General features: G+C 32.9%; 1 long non-coding RNA gene and 1 pseudogene across 1 annotated transcript; one reads left to right on the top strand and one right to left on the bottom strand.

Annotated features, from left to right (window-relative positions):
• Positions 1–372: 372 nt before the first annotated feature.
• On the bottom strand, positions 373–1,679 carry LOC107869568. The gene is made up of 3 exons (XR_001673851.2): positions 1,269–1,679; positions 1,055–1,186; positions 373–417 (listed from the first exon to the last, which is right to left on the bottom strand). It is a non-coding gene; the product is annotated as an uncharacterized LOC107869568 (long non-coding RNA).
• A 2,830-nt stretch (positions 1,680–4,509) lies between these two features.
• On the top strand, positions 4,510–6,628 carry LOC107868732 (annotated as a pseudogene).
• Positions 6,629–6,730: the final 102 nt, after the last annotated feature.

Below are 6,730 nucleotides of genomic sequence, written 5' to 3'. Positions count from 1 at the left end.
TTTGCCAAACAAAAATAAAACAAGCTCAAGAAACACTCTTTTCTTTTCTTTTTTACAGGATAACCTGAGGTTGTGTATTTATTTTTGAGCAATTGGCTGCATTAATTTTGCTTATTGAAATGTCCATGTAAGGCGTTACTCCATATTTCAGGATAAAATGTTGATCTATCCATTGGGTGATGCATCAAACTTCTTGATATATGTTGAATGTCTATTAACAACGAGCTCAACCAGCGGACATTCGACTTCAGCCCCTGCCCGAGTGCTGTCCCTGCAAACTGTGACTTTTTCCTGCTCAGTGATAACTATAACTTACTCTTTACGGGTTAAAAGCTCGTTATCTATCACCATGTGGATCTTGTATTTTTTTAGGGCCATATCAGCCTTTGCTAAAAGGATGTGTCTGTCTGTTTCAAGCTGTCAAATAGTAGATATCGGAAATCAGTAATGAAACCATACCCAATCACTTACTGCTATACAAAAGACTCGAAAAAATTTGAGGAGGTACTCTAGACTAACTGTGAATTCTATATAGTAACAATGGTGCAAAATATTTTACCTGTTAGACTCGATAAGTGTAGCTGGTTCAACAAGAAAAAGTTTTACCTTATATTGAAATATATATTCTTTATGAGTTTCAACTGTTGTAACTTGTCAAAGATACATAATATTATTATTTGAAGAAGTGAATCGAACATAGCTAAAAGGCAGATATTTTAAGTAGCAAAACTAAAGATAAAAAAGGAACTTGACATTGATCTTGGAAGTTTTGAAGTAATACATGCATGATTCTACTGGATCATTTCAGGTATTATTAGTTCATCTTGACAAGTGAATTTTGAAAAACTAAATATGTAAACATATGCGCGCGCACCCCCCCCCCCCCCCCTCCTTCAGCACATATATAGAAAGTCACCATTTGAACACAAGTACATCATTATTAAATATCGTAACTGATCACCAACCTTAATCTGTAGTGTAATTATATATCCATATCATAAATTACAGTATATGAGTGTCAAGTTTCTTGTTATTTTTTTTTTTAATCAATTACCTTGACCTTGTCCATGAAGAATTGAGACACTTTTCCTCTACATGGCCCAAATGTGGCCATCAGACCTCAAAATACCATTTCCAAGCATATACAAATGTTGTTTGTTCCCTGTTGAATATGTATATACAAGACCTGCAATTAATCCAGCAAAAGATCAGGCTATTCAGGGACAAAGATATCATTTTATACTTTAAAAAAAACCACAATTACGTACCTTTCATAGGTTATCCCTAACATATATATTATACAAACTTTAAAAAAAATTAAAAAAAAACATAGAAAGATTGAGCGGGCACTCAATCTCCAGATATGATAATGGGTGTACTAGTTAAATTAAAAGTTGGATTGAAGGGAATTGAATTCCCATGATTTAAAATTCATGAATTCACCACGTGGAACAAGCATAAGGAAATGTTAGTCACTTTTGTCTCAATAAAAACAATCAACGAGCCATACTTCGATACTTAAAAAGTTGATTTCTCAGATAATCACTCAACTACTAGTTATTATTTCAATAAAGTATTTTTTTTTATTTAAGTAAATTCGGATCAAGACAAAGACGACTTTCTGAGATAATAACTATTAGTTGAGGGTCATATGAGAAACCAATCCAATACTCCTTCGCTCATTCCTAAATCTTTTATCTATCATAAAGAGCTTAATAGAGTTCTTTATATAGTACAACACATAGTCCTTAGTATGAAGTTGAAATGTTCAATGCTCCGATCTCATGTTTCGGAATTTGACTGAGTAAGTAAAGTTTTTCTTTAATTAAATTTTCTCAAGTTAGTGGGGCAGAGATATTATATATCAATAAAGAATTATTTGGAATTTTGAATTAGGGGAATTAAGAACCACAACGATGACTACATATTTGGCATGCAAGTATATTTGGTCCAAAATTCATTAACTAAGAATCATGAGCTAAAACTTTTGACTTTGCCTCTAACTAACATACCGTAAAATTTGTAAAATTATAGATTAATGGGAGTTACACCATTGAAATTTCTTGAAATAGTAAAGCTAAAATGTTTGGCTCAAAAATCAAAAAGGCAAACTATACTATCATCTCCAATCATACTCTATTTTACATTATAAATAAAAGAGATGTTCTGTGATTGGTGAACACCATCTCCAATACATAACTCTATGTTACATTCTAAAAATAACTTTCTCTTTTTAATATTATATTATTATTTTTATTTCATTTATATTTCTTATCTCATAACTTAAATCTTCATTATTATTTTTAGTTTATTTATATTTCTTATTTCATACTTATTTTTACCCCAAATATTTAAATAACATAAATTGCAAGAAAATATTATATATTATTCATATTAATAAATAATTCAAACAAAGGAGAAATCATTGATGCAATAAAATTAAATAATATTACATCATAGTAAAATTTATTTATTTCTAAATAAATATTCAACTTTCAAAATTAAAAACTTGCTCCCATAAATGCTCTATTAATGCATTATAAAGTTCAAAATGAGCATTTTTGGCTTTAATTATTTTTATGTCTAGCTAAAAATTATTCAAATCGATAGTTTTCATCTATTACTATTTATAGGGAAAGTAAATTAATAAAATATAAAATTAATATAATAAAAATATTACATTAAAAAATAATTAAGAATATTAGAAACTTAATTAATTCTTGAATATAATTCATAATATGTTAAATTACAAATCTATATATATATATATATATATATATATATATATATATAGAGATTATTGGAGGCTGCTTATGTGGCATGCCTCAATGATCAAGAAACTTATTTATCTATTTTTTTAGATTTTTGACTTTCTTCTCTCATTTTAATATATTAAATAAATAATTAATCAATAAATTAGTGTTTAATGCAATTAAACACGCACTAACGGCTGAGAATCCAATTGTTTAAAAGGAAGGGAAAGAGACAACTCTTTGGTGAATTTTGATCGTCAATAGAGAGATGACGGTGGAGGGTTGTTTTTTTTTTTACGGGGGGTATGGCGGCGTGTTCAGAGGGGGCTAGCCTGTGGCTACTTTCGAAGCACCGATGGGCTCTCGCAGCTAGTAAAAGCCTTAACCGCGAGCTTAGACGCAGTTGGGCCTCCGGTTACTATTGCTGATTGGGAAAATTGAGGCTAAAGTGTTGCTGGGTGGTGTTAATGGAGTTTTCCGGACGCAGTTGAGCCTCCGATTACTATTACTTCTTGGGAAAATGGAGGTTAAAGTGTTGCTGGGTGGTGTTAATTGAGTTTTTTGGCGAGAGTTGTCGGCGATAGCCTTCAACGAATTTTTCGATAGTTAATGGAGAGATTTCTCCGTTCCCTTCCCTTTTTCATTCAATTCAATTACAACTAAATTTTCTTTTTCTTTGCTTAGGATTAAAATCAAAATCAGGTTCCTTTAATTGTCGATTCAAAAGACATCGACATCATCCCACAAAAATTTCAATTTTTCAAGTGTGGTTTGCTAATGCTATAAAAAGGAATATGATGTCTTTAGGTATGAATTTCCTATGGTTTCTGAAAATTTTGCACTTTTTTTCCTTGTAAGTGTTATTGAGTACGTGTACGTGTATGTATTTGTGTTGGAAATACAAAATAGGTGGAGCTCTGGATCTGTGTTTCGCTGACCTTCTTTGGATGGCTACCTGGTATGGTCTATGTAGTTTGGGTCCTCACCAATTAATCTACCCATGGTAAATTTTCTCAATTTTACCTCTTTGACTTCCATTCTGTTATTTTAATTGAATACTTCAATAATTGTCACTACTATTTTTTTAAGGTATGTTTTATCTTTCCAAACATGTGGCTTATATATGTTGCTTGTGTAGTCTAACCCACTTGCTTACGAACTTCTACTTGCATTGCATTGGTAGAGTTTTCAGGCTAGGGTTGCTTGAATTATGTGATTAGATATGTTGTTGTGTGAGTATTAGATTATTATCAATCAAAGAATTGCTCGTATAATGTGGTTAGATAGGTTGTTGTGTGAGTATTAGAGCATGATCCATCAATGAGTATGATCAATCATCGAAGAATTGTAATTATGAGTCTGTTGAATTGACCTTTGTAATGAGAAAAGAAATTGTTGAATAAATTAAATGATCTAGGAAAGAATTTTAAAAATTGTGTCCATTAGAGTCAGCATACAATAAACCCTTATAGTCCCTGTGCATATCAGAAGCCCCTTTTCTTTTATTTGTTCTCTATAAAAGTCTTTAAGGGGTAAGGTTTTGGCATGCTCTACCCTCTGTATCCCAGACTCCACATTGTGGGACTACACATGGTATATTTTAGTGCATAAGAGAGTTTGCTAAATGGTAAGAGCAATACACGAGATCAATAGGTTAAGAATTTGGGGCTCGAATAGAGCAAAATGGGCGGGAAAAGGGGTGGGTGGGTTAGTGATGACCTGAGTAGGAGGGCTCTAACAAAGGGATTCTGAAATTATGCATGCAGCTGTTGAAATTGGAAAAGAGGTGGTTGGGGTAGTTTAGGATTTCAAAAAGGGATTTTGTAATTGTGCATGCATCGGTTGATTACTCTGCTTCAGAAATTTACTGTACAAGAGTATCATATAGTACTGTAATTTCTAGCATGCCTAAATTAGTTTATGATTCAAATATTGAATCAGTGATTTCCCTTTGCCTTATCTATTATGTTTGTTTGAATTACAGGAGGCTATAACTAAGGATAACCCACATACAGTAGCTGGGACTATATCCAGATGTCTAGACTCTGGTAATAACAACAGTTCCAATTTAGAGCTCACATTTCATGAAGATCAGAATGACGAAGATAAAGGAATGGATAATTGTGATGATGTGTCAAACTATGATGATGATGACTATTTGTTTTACGAAAATGATGATGATGATGAATGTGATTACTTGAGTATGCAGGCACAATTTGATAATGCTGATTTGACTACTAGTGTTGAGGAAACGGTTTCTTGGTTAAATGAACCTGCTTCCAGTTCAAAAGCGTCTTCCCAAGTTAGCTTTTCAAGTCATCTAGCAAGTGGTCAGACGTCAACTCCAATAAATTCTGAGCATGTAAGTAGTAACTTTCGTCAGGTTCCTTCTTCAAGCAGTACTCTGATGTCTGGATGGTCAAATTCTAGTGGAAAGAAAAAGGCGATTGAAGATGAACTCATGAAAAAGTATCAAAGTTTTAAGCATTTAGATGTGGTAGAATACTTCTCAGATAATCATTACACTAACTTGGGCTTCCAGGGACAACAGGTATATAAGGGAATTTCTTGTGCTGGGCAGATCATTTTCTGCTATTTTAGTTATTTGTTAAATCAAGAATGTGACTCTACTAACCTCTGTTGTTACTTTTCGAACAACCACCTAAGGCCTGGAGTAAGAAGGTTCAGGATGAGTGAAAAATATTGGAAAATGATTTACCTGGTGAGTCAGATATTGTTAGTCACTCATCATTTGTTTTTCTGTTGGTTTCATATTTCTTATCTTGTCTTGGTTAATGTATTAATGTTGGATTCCTGATGTAGAAGTCTTATGAAGCTGGTTTGTTTTCTCTGTCTAACCTCCATTTGCTGGTTGTAATGGTAAATGCAGCAATTGGCTCATGTGATATCTGTGGTTCTTGAAAAGATATGTGTGGTTTCACGTGAAATCCATTGCAAGTATTTTTGACACATCGATTTGTCACAAATAAATAGTAGAATTGATATCCTCGCTCTCCCAGATCCCTCCCTGCCCCAAAACTCACCCCACAAACCTCAACTTTCTTATTAGCTACTAAATTTAGGACTATATCCTCTTTTTGGCATGCTGCACCATCTGTTTTATCTGGAATTATAGAAAAATTATGTCAATTAACTTTATGGGATATCCTCTCATTGGTAGATTGCTCTAAATCAATCTCTGATCCGTTTTTAGATTAACGTTGAAGTCATACTCTCTCTCACTTTCAGATATAATATATGTAAGGGTCTGCGAAGCAAAGAAGGATCTCCTTAGGGCTGTCATCATTGAACCACAAGGCACTCCATACCATGATGGTCTCTTTGTCTTTGATGTCCTGTTCGCGCAAAATTATCCTAATGTGCCAACAGTAAGTATTGGGGCGTTCTTATTTTTTTTCTTTACTTTGTAATATTGAAATACAAATATATTTATTTACTTATTTTCCCTTTTCATTAGATGGTTTACTACTATTCTGGCAGTTTGAGACTAAATCCCAACTTGTATAATTATGAGAAAGTTTGTCTCGGGCTTCTTAACACTTGGAGTGGTAAAGGTAATGAGAAGTGGTTGCCCAAGACATTGACCATGCTGCAAGTCTTGGTTTCGATACAAGCTCTAATTTTGAATGCAAACCCTTTCTTTGATGAGCCTGAATATGAAACTTCATATGCTGGATACGAGGGAGAGAGGAGATCTCACGCTTGCCATGAAGATGCTTTTGTTCTATGTTTGAAAACAATGACATATACATTAAGGAGGCCACCAAAGATTATGATCGTGTATCCTAGTTCCAACTTCTAATTCATTCAAATATTCTGTCAAAAGTAACATTCAATTTTACTGTAACTGTAGTCCAAGAATGTCTCGCATTGTATTGAATGCAGTCCTTTTCTTTAAGATAAAATAATCAATATATATATATATATATATATATATATATATATATATATATATA

The sequence above is a fragment of the Capsicum annuum genome, chromosome 4 (assembly GCF_002878395.1).
Source record: "Capsicum annuum cultivar UCD-10X-F1 chromosome 4, UCD10Xv1.1, whole genome shotgun sequence".
Classification (NCBI taxonomy): domain Eukaryota; kingdom Viridiplantae; phylum Streptophyta; class Magnoliopsida; order Solanales; family Solanaceae; genus Capsicum; species Capsicum annuum.
The sequence above is the reverse complement of the archived record's forward strand: the minus strand, read 5'-3'. Positions and strand labels throughout refer to the sequence as shown.